The sequence below is a fragment of the Pseudophryne corroboree genome, chromosome 6 (genome assembly GCF_028390025.1).
Source record: "Pseudophryne corroboree isolate aPseCor3 chromosome 6, aPseCor3.hap2, whole genome shotgun sequence".
In the NCBI taxonomy this organism is placed as follows: domain Eukaryota; kingdom Metazoa; phylum Chordata; class Amphibia; order Anura; family Myobatrachidae; genus Pseudophryne; species Pseudophryne corroboree.
This window is the reverse complement of record NC_086449.1, coordinates 33,664,967-33,687,898: the sequence shown is the minus strand read 5'-3', so window position 1 is coordinate 33,687,898 and position 22,932 is coordinate 33,664,967.

Sequence of the window (22,932 nt, the reverse complement as noted above, 5' to 3'; positions counted from 1 at the left end):
CCCTTGTTCACCAGTCACCAAGGACCAGGAAGTATAAGTAAAGAGACTTGTGTTACAGAAGCTGCCAGTTCCTTGTGTCACACAGCTCAGTGTAAGCTTAGTAGCTGAGCTCTCTAAGAGGTAACACTATTACCTTAGTTCCTGTAAAACTCTGCTCTTTTGCTACCCAGTCTAAATTACAGTTGTGTTACCAGTTATATCCAGTATTCTCCAGTCTTGTCTTAAAGACACAGCCACAGTATTCTTCAGTCTCATCTTTAAGACACAGCTGAAGTATTCTTCAGCCTCATCTTAAAGTCACAGCTACAGTCTTCAGTTCTTCTTCAGCCTTGTCTTAAAGTCACAGCCACAGTCATTGTACTACATACTGTTGTATTCCCAGTTATATCTGGTACCAAGCCCTGTACACAGTGCAGTTCTCAGTCTCACCGGTAACCAGCCCGGTTCTCAGTCTCACCGGTAAACAGCCCGGTTCTCAGTCTCACTATTAACCAGTCCGGTTCAATGTCTTTAGCTCTCCAACTCAAGAGAACCTGTTTCATAGTAACCTTGAGTACACAAACACCTACTCCTGTGACAGTATATCCAGTTTGTTCTCACCAATATATTCACCATCCTGCTATCAACACCAAGTCCCTGGTGATCCAGTGGTCAGGATACGGCTCCCTCTGCCGAGGCCTGGGTTCGACTCCTGGTCAAGGATTGCTCCTTACTACTTCATCTCACTGATTCCCACAGACCATCCAAATATACACATAGTCCTCCAGTTACCCACATGGACTTCACATACACGCCAGGATCACAAAAACCACAGTCATGACATGATGCATATGTATCAATGTGGAGAACCAACCTTTAGAGGCATCTTTTTTAGTAAAATATAAAAAATCCAGTATGTCTTTTGTTTAATATACTTTTTACAGGTGGACTAGAGGTGCCATTATGGCCTGGTATGCTTACTGTGACCAATTGTCCACCTGTAAAGATGAATAATATTAACTAATTATTTCCTATTTACATTATCTTAGAGTACAGATAAGCTGGTTGGCCATAGGGAGTGGTAACCCTATTTATGTGAGGTACCCACTTTCTAGGGAATCCATACCTTGGAGACCAATCTAAGGATGGGAACTTTATGCTGCATGTCTCCATACATTAGTTTCACCAGAGTCCTGGATGGATCAGCATAGCGCTAGTTAGTGAAGGCTCAGGGGACACCATCCATTTTTTTCTGTGATTTTACCAGTTTAGGCATAAAATCCTAGGGCTGGCTATCAATTTGTGGTGTTGCAAGTGGACCCTGTATTGATACAAGTGAGGAGTTATTGGACTTTATATTGACTTATATTGGATTGCACTGGTTGGAGTAAGAGTTTTGTGGCAGAGCGTCTGAAGCGCATTGGAAGGAGTTGAGATTAAGGTGAAGCCTTCATATTTTGTGGGAAATTGACTTATATTGGAGACATACTGTAAAGAACTAAATTATTCACAATTATACATTAATTGATGGTTTGGCACTTTGGAATACTCAGAGACATTTGGCAGAGACGTACAGTATTTTGAGGTTTATAGGATTATATTTGGACAACTATTGAACATATTATTTAAGCATACTGTATACTTAAATCCAAGGTCTGAATATACACTGACATCATCTTCAATTTCTTGAATTTCTTGAAAGGGGGCACTCTCTTTGTTTGCAGGCAGCTAGTAAAGGCCCTGTCTCAACCTGAGGGCTTCCCTACAGTGTATTGTGTCACTTGTGATACACTTTCCTACACGTCAGCTCTCCTATCTATTACATCAAATACCTATGATGTCTTCACAGCCTGCTTCTATCTGATGGTTATTGCCAGGGACTCTTAATTTAGCTGTTGACCAGCAATTTTACTACCTATTGATGGCACAACTATCTCCACTAGTGCTCAAGTATGCTGTCTTGGGAGTTATCCTTGATTCCTCCCTGTCCTTCAAACCACACATTCACTACCTCCCACAGTCCTGCTGCTTCCATCTCAAATATATTTCAAGGATCAGACCCTTTCTCACCCTATATGCTATTAAGACCCTCATCCACTCACTAGTCATCTCCAAATTATACTACTGCAATCTCCTCCTAACTGGCATCCATGACAATGACCTCTCTCCATTGTAATCTACCCTCAATGCTGCTGCCCGGTTCATCTTACTTTCCAAACATACTACATCCACCTACCATCTCTTACAAGCCCTACCCTAGCTCCCCTTCCCCTTCCGAATCCAAGTCAAGCTTCTCACACTCGCCAACAAAGCCTTCAACAATTCCAATTACATTTCTAACCTTATGTCCCTTTACACTTTTCGCTCCACAAATTCATGCCACCTCTCCTGCCAACTGATTACTTCCTCCCATTCCTGCATCCAAGATTTTGGCCAGTGTGCTCCCTATTTCTGGAATTCTCTACCTCTCCCCATCAGACTCTCCACCTCTCTACTAAACTTCAAATGGACTCTCAAGACACAGTTCTTCACCAGTCCCAGCCAACTCTCCTCCTAACCCTCGGTTCCACACTCACTGTCTACCCCATCTGTGTCACCCCTGTCTGTCTGCCCCTCATGGGCTTTTCCTTCTCTTACATATACTATAATTTACTCCATTCTCCCTACAATGGCACCTAACCCTTGGTTTCTGCCACCCTGATGCGTATTTCTGTGTTATGTCCGGTGATGTATTATTATATACCATAAATAGATGTAGCCATGCTCATCGTGGCTAGATCTTGCCATGATCACGCCTTATTAGGCGCGGCCACATGCACGTCTGGGACTGGAAGCTGCATTTTCTACGGAAGTGCATGTTTAGCTTAGATGTAGCCATGATGAGCGTGGGTAAATCTGTGCTAGACCTTCATTTTCTTGTACTCTAAGTTGCTGTTTTCTTGTTTTGCTCATTTTTTTTCCTTTGTTTAGTGCTGCGTAACCTTTGTGGTTCCATATAAATAAAGGATAATAATAATAATAATATTAATAATAAAATGGGGCTGTTCTAAAACTTTTGAATGGTAAGTGTATATAAAAGATGATTATTGCTCAGTTTACTGCTTTTTTCACATTTGTAATTTAGAGGCAGATGTATTTATATTAATATTAGTATTAATATAAAGAGCGCAAGTGGAAAAGCAGAGTAACCGAGACGTGCATAATACAAATAATGTGGCTTTGGAACTAGTGTACTATCTTGTGATTAATGTCTGATTATTTTAGTTCTGAATAACCCAACTATATCAGTAACTATCTATGTACTGTAACTCTATATCAATAGTCCTGGTCTTACTTGTGTCCAGTGCTGTCCGGCTCCCATATTGGATCACTGATCTGATATTGTTAAGCCCATCACAGAATTTCAGCACCACGAAGCAGTAATATGTAGCAAAGTCTGTTTCTTGAACCCCCATTATATGTAGATCAGCCAGTCCTCTCAGCTCAGTCCTTCCTCTGTATCTGGGATGAACCATCTCTGTGGAGGGGTGGTAGGCATACACATCACTTGTGTTGCCGACTCTCCAGTAAATTCCAATCCACATAGGTTTCCTGCCTTCTGGGACAGAGTATGAGCAGTTGAGGGTGACACAGTCTTCTCTTTCTACTGATAGCTCACGATGAAGGATTTTTAATTCTGGACCAAGTTTAGAGTCTGGAAAGACAGTATGAGATATGAAGTAATAATAAATTAGAACTGTTATTATCATTACTGAATACTGACATTTTGCACTTTAGAAGATACAGTATCTAGAAATGGTTGGGAAGTGCTGAGGTGATATCTACAGCGTTAAATACTGAAAGATTAAATATTGGGTATCTGGACTATAGTTTGAGAGTCAATAGGTCGTCCACTAATGGTTGACATGCCTTAGGTTGACATGGTCAAAAAGTTGACATGAAAAAGATAGACAGTACTAAAAGTCTACAGGTTCAATAGGTCAACAGGTTCAAATGGTCAACATAACAATGGTCAACACACATATGGTCGACAACACTTTTTCTTATTTTTTTAACTTTTTTATACTTTACCATCCACGTGGACCACGATTGGGCATAGTAACGTGTGCCGAGCATAGCAAGTTACCTTGCCTAAAGTATGGCAAGCAAGGTGGGCCATGTCAGGGATGCAGTACACTAAAGAGGTTTCCTGTGGCAGAAAAGTGACAAAACAATGAAAAATATTGTGTCAACCTTTTTTGTGTCGACCATTTCCATGTCAACCTTTTGCATTTCGACCTAATGACTGTAGACCTTTTTAGAGTAGAGCTAATGATCCACACCCAAGAGAGGATGTGCACCTATATGGTTTGTCCAATACACAACTACTTTCTTCCCTCAGTATACAGTGTGTCTGCTACAACTGAAGGATTATTTTCACATCACAATTCATTAAAATATATTTTCCAGTTTTCTCTTGAAGTGCTGCCTGGCTTAGTCTCAATTCTGGCTTATATTAAACATTAAAATGAGGGTCCTGGTCTGGATGTAATGAAGTATGAGTTTGCTGGAGGTGCAGGTACCCAACTGAACTCTCAGTTTTTTTTTAAGCGGCAATCATGCCTTGTACATGATTGCAGCTTAAAAAACCTCAGAGTTTGGCAGGGAACCTGCACATCCGGACAACTTGGACTACATTACAGTCGACCCCCTGTGTTACAGCAAGGGAAAGAAGTCCCATTAATGGTTGAGATGTGCACAGATGCCCATGTTTTTGGTTTTGGTTCTAAATCTTTGTTGTATTTTTGTTTTGGCAAAATCATCCTCAAGTGTTTTGGTTTTTCGTTGGATCTGAATTCCTTTAAATATTCATAAAAGCAGCTAAAATCATGGAACTTGGACCTGTGTTGAATGTGTAGCTGTGCACTCAGAAACACGCAAGATCCTTTTTTTAGAACTGAGATATGAAAATGTGGAAAGACCTGAGATGTCACTCGGGACTACTAGGTACCCCAAAAATAACCTGTTCCAGGACTTGGTCTGACTCAAAACCCCAGAGTTCAGGTGTGTTCAATTTTCAGCAAAACCTATCCGCTCATCTCTAATTAATAGTCCCATTACAAGCAGAGCTGGCCCTAGGCATAGGCAAACTAGGCAAATGCCTAGGGCATTTGGTATGTATAAGGGCACAAGCAGCTTCTGCTTATTAAAATAATATGCGGCATGCCTATATTCTGTGTGTGACTGCGGCTGTATTTGCATAAGATATGCTACTTTACAGTGTATTCCTGGAAATAACTGTAACGTTGCATTTTGTATGCAGATAGTCACAGTCGCACACAGAATATAGGCATGCTGCATATAATTTTAATCAGTAGAAGCTGCTAGCCACATAGTAATACAAATAAGACACATTTTCATCAAAAAAGGCTCCCAACCTTAGCAGAGCTGCCAGCTGACTCACACCAGGCATCTCGTGCTGCATGGCGTATTGAGGCAAGATGTATGAGAACACATCTGTATCCAAGCAGAGGCCGAGGTCACAGTGCTAGCGGCCATGTGATTGCTGTGTGCGGGTGGGTTGGTTGTGCAGTAGTGTTCAGCAATTGTGTAAGGGGCATTGTGTGTATAAGGGCATTAATAAAGGTTGGGATAATGTGTAAGGTGCATTATGTTTATAAGGACATTAATAATGTGCCTCATATGTGTAAGGGACATTACTGTGTGGTATTATGTATATAAATGCATTACTTATATTTGACATTATGTGTATAAGATGCTCTACTGTGTGGCATAACAGATAGAAACGGCACTACTGTGTGGTCTAATGTGAATAAAGAGTAATATCGTGTGGTGTAATGTGAATAAGGAGCAATTCAGTGTGATGTAATGTGAATAAGGGGCACTAATGTGAGGAATAACGTATATAAGGTAAAGTGGTACTACTGTGTGATGTAATGTGAATAAGGGGCACTATTGCATGATAAAATGTGAATAAAGTTGCACTACTGTGTGGCATAATTTGAATTGGGGGTACCATTGCATGGCCATTTTTTGATCTGTGCGCCGAATGTGTGCACTGTTTCTGTTTAAAATATAGGGGGTAGAAGCACTAAAATAAGCAGGGGGGGGGTCATCTGCCAAAATCTTGCCTAGGGCATCATATTGGTTAGGACCGGCTCTGATTACAAGTATAGGGCAAGAGGCAATCTCCACCTATTCTGGGTTAGAGCTAAAAACAAGCCCATTTGCTGATTAAAAATTTATGTTTGCCCATCTATACAGCGAGGAACACTTTCAACAATGATCTCACTGCTCCTCACTTATTATTATTATTATTATTATAACAACAACATCAAACTGTGCACGTTTCTTTTCATCGGTAAATGCTGCCAAAGTTCTCAACCTACAGTAGCTAGGCTGTTTGATGGAATTTTATGGCTAGGTCTAACCTTAATCCAAAGCAGGCACTGGTTGTAACAAATTCTGTAACCTTTGACAAAGCTATGGCATACACAGCGGACAGCGGTAGTGAAGCCAACCCCCACATCTTCCCACTCCTCTGTTCCTCTATACTCCCGGGACTGCTGTTGAACCTCTAAATGCCTGGACAAAGCCTTTTATGGACTTTTATGCTGGACAGCACACGAGATGCTCCAACTCTTTGTGCCATCTTCAACCATTAAGCTTTAACAGCCCATTACCACCAAGCAAATCGAAAACAAGCCTGGGAAATTTATGGAAGTAGCCCTAATAGGGGTGGGGTCTGTCAAATGGACGGGATTACTGCTCAGAAGGCCTGATTAAATGCAGGGATGAAAAGCGTGCGCCTAAGGCACCCAGCAAAATTTTAGGGATGTGGCTTCATGGGGAAGGGGCGTGGCCACATACAAATGCCACACCACACAGTAGTGCCATTTATACGCATTGCACCAAGTAGAACCTCCTATACACACTGTGCGAGGTAGAGAATGTTACACATATTGCACCAGACAGAGCAAGTTCTACACTTTGCACCACGTAGAGCACGGTATACACTTTGCGCCAGGCAGAGCACATTATACATATTGCACCAGGTAAAGCACATTATACACATTGCACCAGGTAGAGCACATTATACACTTTGCACCAGGCAGAGCACATTATACACATTGGACCAGGTAAAGTACATTATACACATTGGACCAGGTAAAGCACATTACACACATTGCACCAGGTAAAGCACATTATACACATTTCACCAGGTAAAGCACATTATACACATTGCACCAGGTAAAGCACATTATACATATTGCACCAGGCAGAGCACATTATACACATTGCACCAGGTAGAGCACATTATACATATTGCACCAGGCAGAGCACGTTATACACATTGCACTAGGTAGAGCACATTATACACATTGCACCAGGAAGAGCATGTTATACACATATATATATATATATATATATATAAGGAGAAGGCACCAATAGGCTAAAGCTTTGACTGTTCCCAGGATGCACTGCACCGCCTCCTCTATAACCCCGCCTCCAGGCACTGGAGCTCAGTTTTGTTAACCAGTCCAATGTAGTAGCAGGTAAAAGAGATGGCAGATGTTAGTCACATAGAACCACGTTATCACGACAGGAGAAGGGACCAGCGGCTAATGCCCTACAAACCCAAAGAAGCTAAGTGCATCAGGGTGGGCGCCCTGTGGAATCCAGTGTTCCCCGCAGAAAGAGATTTAACTATGGTAAGTCTACCATAAATCTCCTTTTCTGCAGTGGGGTACACTGGTATTCCACAGGGAATAACATCGGGGATGTCCTAAAGCAGTTCCCAATGGGAGGGGATGCGCTGTAGCGGGTACAAGAACCCGGCATCCAAAGGGAGCATCCTGGGAGATGGAAGTATCAAAGGCTAAAAACCTAATGAACGTGTTCACAGAGGACCACATAGCCGCCTTACACAATTGTTCTGCGGACGCACCACGGCGAGCCGCCCAAGAAGGTCCAACAGACCGAGTAGAATTGGCTTTAATAGTAGCAGGAGCTGGCAGTCCAGCCTGTGCATAAGCTTGTGCAATCACCATTCTAATCCATCTGGCCAAGGTTTGCTTATTCGCAGGCCAGCCATGTTTGTGAAAATTAAAGTACAAAAAGGGAATCTGACCTCCTAATAAGGCAGTCCTTTCCACATATATACGGAGAGCCTGTACCACATCCAAAGACCACTCTTTGGAGGACAAATCAGAAGAGATGAAGGCCGGAACCACAATCTCTTGGTTAAGGTGAAAAGATTAAACCACCTTATGCAAATAACCAGGGCGAGTCCTAAGAACTGCCTGGTCACGATGAAATATCAGAAAGAGTGGACGGCAGGAGAATGTGCATAAGTCCGAAGCCCTTCTAGCAGAGGAAATAGCCAGCAAAGAGAGGACCTTGGCAGTGAGACATTTATGGTCCACCGTCTCAAGAGGTTCAAATGGAGACTCTTGTTGGGCTTTCAGGACAACAGACAAATCCCATGGAGCCACAGGAGGTACATAGGGAGGTTGAATTCACAATACACCCTGAGTAAATGTGTGAACGTCAGGAATAGATGCAATTTTCCGCTGAAACCACACCGACAAGGCAGATATGTGAACCTTGAGGGAGGCCAGACAAAGTACTAAGTCCAAGCCTTGCTGCAAAAAAGCCAGAAGTCCTGAAGTACTAAACTTGGAAGCATCATAATTCTTAGGAGCACACCAGGTGAAGTAAGAATTCCAGACCCTGTAATAAATCAGTGCAGAAGCCGGTTTGCGGGCCTTCAACATAGTTTGGATAACTGCCTCGGAAAATCCTTTGGCTCTCAGTAGGAAAGTTTCAAGAGTCACGACGCCAAAGCCAGTCTGGCTAGGTCCGGGTAGACACAAGGGCCCTGAACGAGGAGATCTGGGCATTGAGGAAGTAGAAGAAGACGCTCTATCGACAGACCCAATGCCGTCTGTTCCACGCTGGAGTGACTAGAAGTAGTATTCCTCCTTCTTGCTTGAACTTCCGCAGAACCCTGGGCAGGAGTGACACTGGAGAGAACACGTAGGGCAGCCAAAAGTTCCATGTGATTTGTGATTGTGTCGAGATGCCATCAGGTCTACATCTGGTAGGCCCCACTTATCCACTAGGAGTTGAAAGACTTCCTGATGAAGACTCCACTCTCCAGCCTGCACGTCCTGATGACTGGGGAAATCTGCTTCCCAGTTGAGGACTCCCAATATGAACACTGCCGATATTGCTGGCAGATGGTGTTCCGCCCAATGAAGGATTTTTGACACTTCCATCATTGCCATGCAGCTTCGAGTGCCGCCTTGATGATTTATATATGCCATCGTGGTGGCGTTGTCTGATTGCACTTGAACAGACCTGTTCCATACCAGAGGCAAAGCCAGTGTCAATGCATTGAACACAGCTCACAATTCCAGAATGTTTATCAGGAGGAGATCTTCCTCCCTGGTCCACCGACCCTGGAGAGGGTGTTGCTCCAACACCACGCCCCAACCTCGCAGACTGGCATCCATCATCAGAAGGACCCAGTTGGGGATCCAGAAGGGACGTCCCCTGCTCAACTGTTGGTCCTGTAGCCACCAGCTCATTGACTGACGAACCTCCAGAGTCAAATAGATCATTTGAGATCTGATTTGGTGAGACAGGACATCCCACTTGGAAATGATTAACCTCTGAAGAGGGCGGTTATGAAATTGAGCGTACTCTACCATGTCGAAAGCCGACACCATGAGGCCTAGTACTTGCATTGCCGAGTGTATCGACACTCTGGGGCCTGAGAGGAAGTATCTGATCCTGTCCTGAAGTTTCAGGACTTTCTCCGGAGACAGAAACAACCTTTGGCTGTGTGTGTCCAACAGTGTTCCCAGGTGCACCATGCTCCGAGCATGGACCAGTGAGGACTTTTTCCAGTTGATGAGCCACCCGTGGGCTTGTAGGAATTGGAACGTTAGTTCCAGATGACAGGAGAACATCTTGGGAGTTCGCCAGGATCAGCAATTCATCCGGATATGGCAGGATCCTCATTCCCTGACAGCGGAGAAGGACCGTCATCATGGCCATAACCTTGGTGAAGATCCGAGGAGCCGTGGCCAATCCAAATGGCAGAGCCTGGAATTGATAATGTAGGTTGCCAATAGCAAACCGCAGATAATGCTGATGTGAAATGGCACTAGGCATATGCAGGTAAGCAGCCTGTATGTACAGGGATACCATGTAATCCTCGGGTTCCATAGCCAGTACAATAGAGCGCAGTTTCCATATGGAATTGGGGCACGCTCACAAATTTGTTAAATGATTTGAGGTTGAGTATCGACCGGAAGGACCCATTTGGCTTCGGAACTAGAAACAGGGTCGAATAGTTTCCCCTGCCTCTGTGGAACAGAGGTACCGGCACTACCACTTCTGTGTCCAGGAGGGATTGCACAACCAAGTGTAGAGCTTGCGCTTTCAACGTATCCGAAGGGATAACCACTGAGCAGAACTGGCAAGGGGGACGTTTATTGAAAGATAGTGCCTACCCATGAGAGACAACTACCCACACCCAGGCGTCCGAAGTGGTCTTTAACCAGACCTGGGCAAACTGCAGAAGTTGGCCTCCCACCCTGGGGTCCCCCAGGGGTTGGCCCGCCCCATCATGCAGCAGGCTTGTCTTGTTTGGAAGCAGGCTGACGGGCGGCCCAGGTTTATTTAGGTTTGGACATAGTGGTTTTGGAAACATGAGCCTGTCTCGGGTACGTATGACGTTTTGCTTTCCCTAGAGGTCGAAAGGAATGAAAAGTGGTACTCTTAGCCTTCGGAGCAGAAGGATTACTACTTGGGAGAAACGCAGTCTTAGCAGACGCTAAGTCAGTCACAATCTTGTTCAGATCCTCCCCAAAAAGAATGTCTCCCTTAAAAGGGAGCACCTCCAAGGTATTTTTAGAGTCTAGGTCCACCTTCCACATAATACGACGAGTCACGATAGATGTAGTAGACGCCTTGGCCGCCATAACACCTGCATCAGAGGCCGTCTCCTGAATACAGTGAGAGGATGTGGTAATTAGAAATGTGCACCAGACATTTTTCGGGTTTTGTGTTTTTGTTTTGGATTTCGGTTCCGCGGCCGTTTTTTGGATTTGGATGCGTTTTGGCAAAACCTCCCTTAAAATTTTCTGTTGGATTCGGGTGTTTTTTTTCAAAACCCCTCAAAAACAGCTTAAATCATATAGTATTATTAACCTCAATAACCTATAGTATTATTAACCTCAATAACCAAAATATCTGCTCATTTACTGTCTATTCTGAACAACCTACACCTCACAAAATTTGCATTGAGGTCGCTGGATGACTAAGCTAAGCGACCCAAGTGGGCGGCACAAACACCTGGCCCATCTAGGAGTGGCACTGCTGTATCAGACAGGATGGCACTTAAAAAAATAGTCCCCAAACAGCACATGATGCAAAGATAAAAAAAAATATATATGTGCAAGATGGAATTGTCCTTGGGCCCTCCCACCCACTCTTATGTTGTATAAACAGAACATGCACACTTTAACAAACCCATCATTTCAGCGACAGGGTCTGCCACACGACTGTGGCTGAAATGATTGGTTGGTTTGGGCCCCCACCAAAAAAGAAGCAATCAATCTCTCCTTGCACAAACTGGCTCTACAGAGGCAAGATGTCCACCTCCTCCTCATCGTCCGATTCCTCACCCCTTTCACTGTGTACATCCCCCTCCTCACAGAGTATTAATTCGTCCCCACTGGAATCCACCATCCCAGGTCCCTGTGTAATTTCTGGAGGCAATTGCTGGTAAATGTCTCCACGGAGGAATGTATTATAATTCATTTTGATAAACATCATCTTCTCCACATATTCTGGAAGTAACCTCCTGCGCCGATCGCTGACAAGGTGACCGGCTGCACTAAAGACTCTTTCAGAGTACACACTGGAGAGGGGGGCAACTTAGGTAAAATAAAGCCAGTTTGTGCAAGGGCATCCAAATTGCCTCTTTTTCCTGCCAGTATATGTACGGACTGTCTGACATGCCTACTTAGATGCTGTCCCTCATACAATCATCCACGATTCTTTCAATGGTGACAGAATCATATGAAGTGACAGTAGACGACATGTCAGTAATCGTTGGCAGGTCCTCCTGACCAGATGTCAGCACTTGCTCCTGACTGCCCTGCATCACCGCCAGTGGGTGGTTTTGGAAATTTGATCCTTTTCCTGGCAGCTCCAGAGGCGGAAAAATGAAGGAGGAGCTGTTGGCGGGTCACGTTCCGCTTGACTTGACAATTTTCTCACCAGCAGGTCTTTGAACATCTGCAGACTTGTGTCTGCCGGAAAGAGAGATACAACGTAGGCTTTAAACCTATGATCGAGCACGATGGCCAAAATGTAGTGCTCTGATTTCAACAGATTGACCACCCGTGAATCCTGGTTAAGCGAATTAAGGGCTCCATCCACAAGTCCCACATGCCTAGCGAAATCGCTCCATTCTAGCTCCTCCTTCAATCTCTCCAGCTACTTCTGCAAAAGCCTGATGAGGGGAATGACCTGACTTATGCTGGCAGTGTCTGAACTGACTTCACGTGTGGCAATTTCAAAGTGTTGGAGAACCTTGCACAACATTGAAATCATTCTCCATTGCACTTGAGTCAGGTGCATTCCCCTTCCTTTGCCTATATCATAGGCATATGTATAGGCTTGAATGGCCTTTTGCTGCTCCTCCATCCTCTGAAGCATATAGAGGGTTGAATTCCACCTCGTTACCACCTCTTGCTTAAGATGATGGCAGGGCATGTTCAGGAGTGTTTGCTGGTGCTCCAGTCTTCGGCACACGGTGGCTGAATGCCGAAAGTGGCCCGCAATTCTTCGGGCCACCGACAGCATCTCCATTATGCCCCTGTCGTTTTTAAAAAAATCTGCACCACCAAATTCATTGTATGTGCAAAACATGGGAAGTGCTGGAATTTTCCCACATGTAATACATGCACAATATTGGTGGCGTTGTCCGATGTCACAAATCCCCAGGAGAGTGCAATTGGGGTAAGCCATTCTGCGATGATGTTCCTCAGTTTCTGTAAGAGGTTATCAGCTGTGTGCCTCTTATGGAAAGCGGTGATACAAAGCGTAGCCTGCCTAGGAACGAGTTGGGGTTTGCGAGATGCTGCTACTGGTGCAGCTGCTGGTGTTGTTGCTGCGGGAGGCAATACTTCTACCTAGTGGGCTGTTACAGTCATATAGTCCTGAGTCTGCCCTGCTCCACTTGTCCACATGTCCGTGGTTAAGTGGACACTGGGTACAACTGCATTTTTTAGGACACTGGTGGCTCTTTTTCTGACGTGTGTATACATTCTCGGTATCGCCTGCCTAGCAAAGTGGAACCTAGATGGTATTTGGTACCGGGGACACACTACCTCAAGAAATTCTCTAAGTCCCTGTGAACTAACGGCGGATACCGGATGCACGTCTAACACCTATGAAGTTGTCAAGGCCTGAGTTATCCGCTTTGCAACAGGATGACTGCTGTGATATTTCATCTTCCTCGCAAAGAACTGTTGGACAGTCAATTGCTTACTGGACAAGTGGTCTTCCGACTTCCCCTCTGGAATGACGATCGACTCCCAGCAGCAACAACAGCAGCAGTAGGCGTTACACTCAAGGATCCATTGGAGGAATCCCAGTTAGGAGAGGACTCGTCAGATTTGCCAGTGACATGGCCTGCAGGACCATTGGCGTTCCTGTCTAAGGATGAAATTGACATTGAGGGAGTTGGTGGGGTGGTTTGCAGGAGCTTGGTTACAAGAGGAAGAAGGGATTTAGTTGTCAGTGGACTGCTTCCGCTATCACCCAAAGTTTTTGAACTTGTCAATGAATTCTGATGAATGCGCTCCAGGTGACGTATAAGGGAGGATGTTCCTAGGTGGTTAACGTCCTTACCCCTACTTATTACAGCTTGATAAAGGCAACGCATTTCTGTTAAAATAATTCCACTCCGAAGAGGTAATTTTTTTGTGTATTTTGACCAGGCATGCCAATGGCCATATTCACCACATGGACAACAGGTGGCTCCCTGGGTGCCTGACTTAAACAAACCACCTTACCATCAGAAACCTCCTTTAATTTAGATTTTTGGGTCATCATTTTACTGAACTTTTGCTTTTTGGATTTTACATGCTTTCTACTATGACATTGGGCATCAGCCTTGGCAGACGACGTTGATGTCATTTCATCGTCTCTGCCATGACTAGTGGCAGCAGCTTCAGCACTAGGTGGAAGTGGATCTTGATATTTCCCTATTTTACCCTCCACATTTTTGTTCTTCATTATTTAATGTGTGGAATTATATGCCAGTAATATATCTGGAATTAGATGGCAGTAATGTCTGGAATTAGATACCACTATAGATAACAGATACCACTGTGTCTGGAATGATGATGACCTATGCACAGTGACAGGACACTACCACAGCACCCTACAGCAGCAAGATGCAGCACAAGACACTGGACTTTTAGTCACCACTGACACTGAGCACAGATATTGAGCACTGATCAGGATACTAGAAGTGACACAGAGCAGCAAGATACAGCAATGGCCTACTGTACTGTACTACTATATACTGGTGGTCACCACAATGCAGCACTGTACTACTATATACTGGTCACAACAATGCAGCACAGATTGAGCACTGATCAGGATACTAGAACTGAGTCTGACACGGAGCTGCAAGATACAGCAATGACCTACTGTACTGTACTACTATATACTGGTGGTTACCACTATGCAGCACTGGCCTACTGTACTGTAGTACTGTATACTGGTGGTCACCACAATGCAGCACTGTACTACTATATACTGGTGGTCACCACAATGCAGCACAGATATTGAGCACTGATCAGGATACTAGAAGTGACACAGAGCAGAAAGATACAGCAATGGCCTACTGTACTGTACTACTATATACTGGTGGTCACCATAATGCAGCACTGTACTACTATATACTGGTCACGGTTGGTTTTCATGTGACCGGCGGTCGGGAGACCGACAGTCACATGACCTCCTCCACCATGCCGACCGCTCACTATCCCGATGGTTGGCATGCCGACCAACAGGGACTATTCCCACTCATGGGTGTCCACGACACCCATAGAGTGGGAATAGAACCCGTGGCGACCGCAGGTCGCCACCGAGCCCGCAAGGGGCTTGCTGCACGAGCCCCTCCCCGCTGGGATCCCGGCGTCGGTATGCTGCTGGGATCCCGGCGTCGGTAAGCTGACCGGCGGTCTCCTGACCGCCGGTCAGCCGTACTACACCCACTGGTCACAACAATGCATCACAGATTGAGTACTGATCAGGATACTAAAACTGAGTCTGACACGGAGCTGCAAGATACAGCAATGGCCTACTGTACTGTACTACTATATACTGGTAGTCACCACAATGCAGCACACTGAGCACAGATATTGAGCTTTTCAGGCAGAGAATGTAGCCATGTCCTCTCCGCTCAATCTACAATGCACAAGTGAAAATGGCGGTGATGCGCGGTTCTTTATATGGAATACGAATCTCGCGAGAATCCGACAGCGGGATTATGACGTTCGGCCTCGTTCGGGTTTACCGAGCAAGGCAGGAAGATCCAAGGCTGCCTCAGACCCTTGAAAACCACGTGAAGTTCGCGGGAGTTTGGAACTCGACGATCCGAACCCGCTCATGTATAGTGGTATTCTAAAACAGTTATTGTCTGGCAGAGTCAAAAAAATCCTGAGGCAGCTCATCCTCAATTGCCTAATTCAGGCTTCCATAACTTTCGCAGCCCAGGCGGCTGCCATAGTTGGTCTATGTACAGCACCTGTAAGTTAGTAAATAGACTTCAAGCATCCCTCCACACGCTTATCCATCAGTTCCTTCAGTGAGGTGACAGTGGTGACCAGAGGCGTAACTAGGGTTTCGGAGCCCAAGGCAAGATGAAGAGTGGCGGCGCCCTCCCAAAAAAAACAAACAAAAAAACACACATAAAAGAAGTATGTGCGCGCGCCGGAAAAATGGTCGTGGCCATGCACCAGAAGGGGTGTGGCCATGCACAAGAAGGGGTGTGACTACGCACCAGAAGTGGTGTGGCCACTGAAAATGGGGCGTGCCAACATGACTATCACCTACCCCCTGTGTCGCCTCTCAGCACACTATCACCTACCCCTTGTGTCATCTCTCAGCACACCTTCATTCAATTTTTGCACAGTACGCATGCAGAGTCCCTTTTTACACAGTGCGAGATACACAATTGTGCCACAGTGCCAGATACACAGTGCCCCACAGTGCCAGATACACAGTGCCCCACAGTGCCAGATACAGCGCCCCACAGTGCCAGATACATATTGCCCCACAGTGCCATATACAGTGCCCCACAGTGCAAGATACATGTCCCACAGTGCCAGATACAATGCCCCACAGTGCCAGTTACATGCCCCACAGTGCCAGTTACAATGCCCCACAGTGCCAGATACATGCCCCACAGTGCCAGTTACAATGCCCCACAGTGCAGATACATGACCCATAGTGCCAGTTACATGCCCCACAGTGCCAGTTACAATGCCCCAGTGCCAGATACATGTCTCACAGTGCCAGTTACATGCCCCACAGTGCCAGTTACAATGCCCCACAGTGCCAGTTACAATGCCCCACAGTGCCAGATACATGCTCCACAGTGCCAGATACAATACCCCACAGTGCCAGTTACATGCCCCAGAGTGCCAGTTACAATGCCCCACAGTGCCAGTTTCATGCCCACAGTGCCAGTTACAATGCCCCACAGTGCCAGATACAATTCCCCAAAGTGCCAGATACATGCCCCACAGTGCAGGTTACATGCCTCACAGTGCCAGATACAATGCCCCACAGTGCCAGATACATGCCCCAAAGTGCCAGATACATGCCCCACAGTGCCAGTTGCATGCCCCACAGTGCCAGATATATGCCCCACAGTGCCAGATACATGCCCACAGTGCCAGTTACAATGCTCCACAGTGCCAGATACATGCCCCACAGTGCCAGTTACATGCTCCACAGTGCCAGATACAATGCCCCACAGTGCCAGATACATGCCCCACAGTGCCAGTTACAATGCCTCACAGTGCCAGATACATGCCCCACAGTGCCAGTTACATGCCCCACAGTGCCAGTTACATGCCCCACAGTGCCAGTTCCAATGCTCCAGTGCAGGATACATGCCCCACAGTGCGAGTTACATGCCCGACAGTGCCAGTTCCAATGCCCGACAGAGCCAGTTACATGCCCCACAGTGCCAGTTACAAGACTCTCTCCCCCTCCCCCTGCCGCTTACTTTAGTCGAGCCGTCAGTCACCGCTGCGGCGCTGCCCTCTGCTATGTGAGGGGAGGAGAGCGCAGCACCTCTCCTGCCCCGCAACGCTCCGGCGACTATCTTAAATGTGGCGCCGGTTCTTTAGCCAATCAGAGCTCGTGAACCGGCAGCCAATCAGGAGCCGGTCCGCAAGCTCTGATTGTCTAATGCTGCCGGAGACCGAATGGACAGACACACAGTGCTGCTGGCAGCGCAGCAGTGGCAGCGAGCACACTGGGGGCAGGAGAGACGCTGCACTCTCCTCCCCTCACGATGCAGCGTGACGGGGGCGGGTGGGCATGATGCCCTGGCCGCCTGCGGCACCCCCCTCTACTGGGCACGTGCCCCACTCGCCCTGCCTTAGATACGCCTCTGGTGGTGACAGGCAGAGTAGATGACACCACAAGATGAGCGACATAAGAGTCCATCGGCGGTGGAGTTTCCCACTTGTTACTCAAGTCCGCAGGGATAGGATAACGAGCTAGCATCCTTTTAGACAGGGATAATTTCTTTCCTGGAGACGACTAGGTTTCCTCACGTATGTCAATTAAATGGTCAGAATGTGGTAAGACTAATTTAACAACCTTCTGACGTTTGAACTTATCAGGTTTCTTAGACGCAGTAGTGGGCTCAATGTCATCATCTATTTGGAGAATCAGCTTATTGGCTTCCACTGGGTCAGGAACATCAACCTAGGTTACAGAAACCACATCCAATGCAACTGTATCAGTGTCTGATGGATCAGTATACTCCCCATCCTCATCAGAAGAATTATCTGAAATATTAGTGGATTGTGAGAAGGAAATGGTCCGCTTAGAGGACCCCTTGGCCCAAGAGGAGCGTGGGGTAGACTTTTGTTTAACTAAAGATTGATTCAGTTGTTGTAACTGGGTAGACAGAGAGTCCGCCCAAGGCGGATTACCTACTGGGACAATATTTGGCTGGAATGGCAGAGGAGGTCCCACAGGGGGCGTAAAATGTGTGACAAGCATATTCAGCATACTTGAGAATGCTGCCCAAGGTGGGTCCTGAGTGGCCACAGGTGTTGCGAGTTGACTGGGAGGTGTATGGCATCTAGTGCCTGAACCATCAGCTAAAACTTCCCCCTCAGGTAATTCCCTGGTCCCAGCACTGCATGATGCAGTATATACGGTGTAGCACTATATATATATATATATATATATATATATATATATATAAAAGCAGTGCTGTAACTAGACATTTTAGCGCGCTGTGTGCAAGAAACGGCCTCGGCTACCCCCCATGCAAAACAGAGGTGGTACGCGCCGTAGGTGCGCCAAAAATATTTAAGGGTGTGGCTTCATGACGAAAGGGTGTGGCCACAAAATAATACCAATTCATATTACGGTGCACAGTAGTCTCTATTATTCAAATTACGCTGCACAGTAGCACCACCTTTTTATACATTACAGCAGCCAGTCCCCCTTTTTACACATTACGGTAGATAGCGTCCCCTTATTACACATTACGGCAGACAGCATCCCCTTATTACACATTACGGCAGATAGCGTCCCCTTATTACACATTATGGCAGGCGGCGTCCCCCTTTTTACACATTACGGAAGACAGAGACCTCTTTTTACACATTACGGCAGCCAGTCCCCCTATTTACACATTATGGCAGCCAGTCCCCCTTTTTACACATTACGGCAGAGAGCATCCCCCTTTTTACCCATTATGGCAGAAAGCATCCCCCTTATTACACATTGCGGCAGATGGCGTCCCCCTTTTTACACATTACGGCAGACAGCGTCCCCTTATTACACATTAAGGAAGACTGCATCCTCCTTTTAACACATTACGGCAGACAGCGTCCCCCTTTTTACACATTACGGCAGACAGCGTCCCCCTTTTTACCTATTATGGCAGAAAGTCCCTAACACACACACACACACACACACACACACACACACACACACACACACACACACACACACAGCCTGTCCCCTCCAGTCACTACACACACACACACACACACACACAGCCTGTCCACTCCAGTCACATCACACACACACACACACACACACACACACACACACACAACCCCTCCACTCCCGTCCATCGGTCCACACTGTGTTACCTCCAGGAGAGCTGTAGCAGAGATGGACGCTGTGACAGATCAAAGAGCAAAGTCGGGGGCGTGGCCTAATCATGCCCTGTGGCTACGCCTCCTTTCAGCACCGATAGGCGGACTAGGAGAGGAGGAGGTGCAGGACCGGACATACGGCAATCTCATCCAGCATCCTGATCCGCCGCTGCAGCTACAGTACTCCTGCAGACAATCACTGAGCAGCGTGGACCTGCAGGTGTTGCCGGCGGTCCTGTGCCCTCAGTGCACATGTGCTGTGTGCCAGGCACCGGCGGCACGCACCTAGTTACGGCACTGTATATGAGACCCTGACGCACTTAGCCCCCTAGGGTACAGAATATAGTGATAGCAAGTAGTGTGATACAGGGGAATTAAATCCACACAGAAGCTACAGGCACACTCAGTCACAAGTACAATGCAGAAGTTATTACAGATAAACAATAAAACTGCACTGGACTAGTAAAACTACATATAGATATTGATAATGCTGAATATTTATCGTATATAAAACCCTTTATGAGGTCTAAGAACACTGTACGCTATTTACGTATGAAGTACCGTAAGGGTACGCTCGTTGCGTAACAATCGCTTAGCCGTAGTCGAGACGCTCAAGCGTCACGTTCGCTCACGGCCAAGAGATCACAGGCAGGCACGCTATTGGCTGCTGACTAACGTAATGATTCGCTATAGCGTAGCGGACGCTCGGGACCACGAGGAGATCACCAGCGGCGCTGACGCTCACAATGTTAAACCTTTAAATCTAAACCATAAACAATGTAATATGCTGTAAAACCTTAGTGTAGAGATAGGGTGTAGATGCAACACAGTGTAACCTTATTAACTCAAAAGCTGTTTGAGCGTCACCGACGCTCTGAGAATACTTAACACTATAAGAAATACACAGATACCTGGGCTTAGGGTCCAACGCCTAATATAATAAGAATTTACTCACCGGTAATTCTATTTCTCGTAGTCCGTAGTGGATGCTGGGCACTCCGTAAGGACCATGGGGAATAGCGGGCTCCGAAGGAGGCTGGGCACTCTAGAAAGATCTTAGACTACCTGGTGTGCACTGGCTCCTCCCACTATGACCCTCCTCCAAGCCTCAGTTAGGTACTGTGCCCGGACGAGCGTACACAATAAGGAAGGATTTTGAATCCCGGGTAAGACTCATACCAGCCACACCAATCACACCGTACAACTCGTGATATGAAACACAGTTAACAGTATGAAACAATAGAGCCTCTCAACAGATGGCTCAACAATAACCCGATTTAGTTAACAATAACTATGTACAAGTATTGCAGATAAACCGCACTTGGGATGGGCGCCCAGCATCCACTACGGACTACGAGAAATAGAATTACCGGTGAGTAAATTCTTATTTTCTCTAACGTCCTAGTGGATGCTGGGAACTCCGTAAGGACCATGGGGATTATACCAAAGCTCCCAAACGGGCGGGAGAGTGCGGATGACTCTGCAGCACTGAATGAGAGAACTCCAGGTCCTCCTCAGCCAGGGTATCAAATTTGTAGAATTTTGCAAACGTGTTTGCCCCTGACCAAGTAGCTGCTCGGCAAAGTTGTAAAGCCGAGACCCCTCGGGCAGCCGCCCAAGATGAGCCCACCTTCCTTGTGGAATGGGCATTGACAGATTTTGGCTATGGCAGGCCTGCCACAGTATGGCCCTCATTCCGAGTTGATCGGTCGCAAGGCGAATTTAGCAGAGTTACACACGCTAAGCCGCCGCCTACTGGGAGTGAATCTTAGCTTCTTAAAATTGCGACCGATGTATTCGCAATATTGCGATTACTAACTACTTAGCAGTTTCAGAGTAGCTCCAGACTTACTCTGCCTGTGCGATCAGTTCAGTGCTTGTCGTTCCTGGTTGACGTCACAAACACACCCAGCGTTCGCCCAGGCACTCCCACCGTTTCTCCGGCCACTCCTGCGTTTTTTCCGGAAACGGTAGCGTTTTCAGCCACACGCCCCTGAAACGCCGTGTTTCCGCCCAGTAACACCCATTTCCTGTCAATCACATTACGATCGCCGGAGCGAAGAAAAAGCCGTGAGTAAAAATACTTTCTTCATAGTAAAGTTACTTGGCGCAGTCGCAGTGCGAACTTTGCGCATGCGTACTAAGCGGATTTTCACTGCGATGCGATGAAAAAGAACGAGCGAACAACTCGGAATGAGGGCCTATGTGCAAGCTGAATTGTACTACAAATCCAACGAGCAATAGTCTGCTTAGAAGCAGGAGCACCCAGCTTGTTAGGTGCATATAGGATAAACAGCGAGTCAGATTTTCTGACTCTAGCCGTTCTGGAAACATATATTTTCAGTGCCCTGACAATGTCTAGCAACTTGGAGTCCTCCAAGTCCCTAGTAGCCTAGGCACCACAATAGGCTGGTTCAGGTGAAACGCTGACACCACCTTTGGGAGAAACTGGGGACGAGTCCTCAATTCTGCCCTATCCATATGGAAAATCAAATAAGGGCTTTTACAAGACAAAGCCGCCAACTTTGATACTCGCCTGGCAGAAGCCAAGGCCAATAACATAACCACCTTCCACGTGAGATATTTCAGATCCACGGTTTTTAGTGGTTCAAACCAATGTGATTTTAAGAAACTCAACACCACGTTGAGATCCCAAGGTGCCACAGGAGGCACAAACGGGGGCTGACTCTGCAGCACTCCTTTTATAAATGTCTGAACTTCAGGTACTGAAGCTAGTTCTTTTTGAAAGAAAATCGACAGAGCCGAGATCTGTACCTTAATGGAACCCAATTTAAGGCCCATAGTCACTCCTGCTTGCAGGAAATGCAGAAATCGACCTAGTTGAAATTCCTCTGTTGGGGCCCTTTCGGCCTCACACCATGCAACATATTTTCGCCATATGCGGTGATAATGAGTTGCTGTAACCTCTTTCCTGGCTTTAGTAAGCGTAGGAATGACTTCCTCCGGAATGCCCTTTTCCTTCAGGATCCGGCGTTCAACCGCCATGCCGACAAACGCAGCCGCGGTAAGTCTTGGAACAGACAGGGCCCCTGCTGCCGCAGGTCCTGTCTGAGTGGCAGAGGCCATGGGTCCTCTGATATAATTCTTGAAGTTCTGGGTACCAAGCTCTTCTTGGCCATCCACGAGTATCGTTCTTACTCCTCGCCTTCTTATTATTCTCAGTACCTTTGGTATGAGAGGCAGAGGGGAGAACACATAAACCGACTGGTACACCCACGGTGTTACCAGAGCGTCCATAGCTATCGCCTGAGGGTCCCTTGACCCGGTGCAATATCTTTTATAGCTTTTTGTTGAGGCGGGACGCCATCATGTCCACCTGTGGCCTTTCCCAATGGTGTACAATCCTATTGGAAGACTTCTGGAGGAAGTCCCCATTCTCCCGGGTGGAGGTCGTGTCTGTTGAGAAGATCTGCTTCCCAGTTGTCCACTCCGGGAATGAACACTGCTGACAGTGCTAACACATGATTTTCCGCCT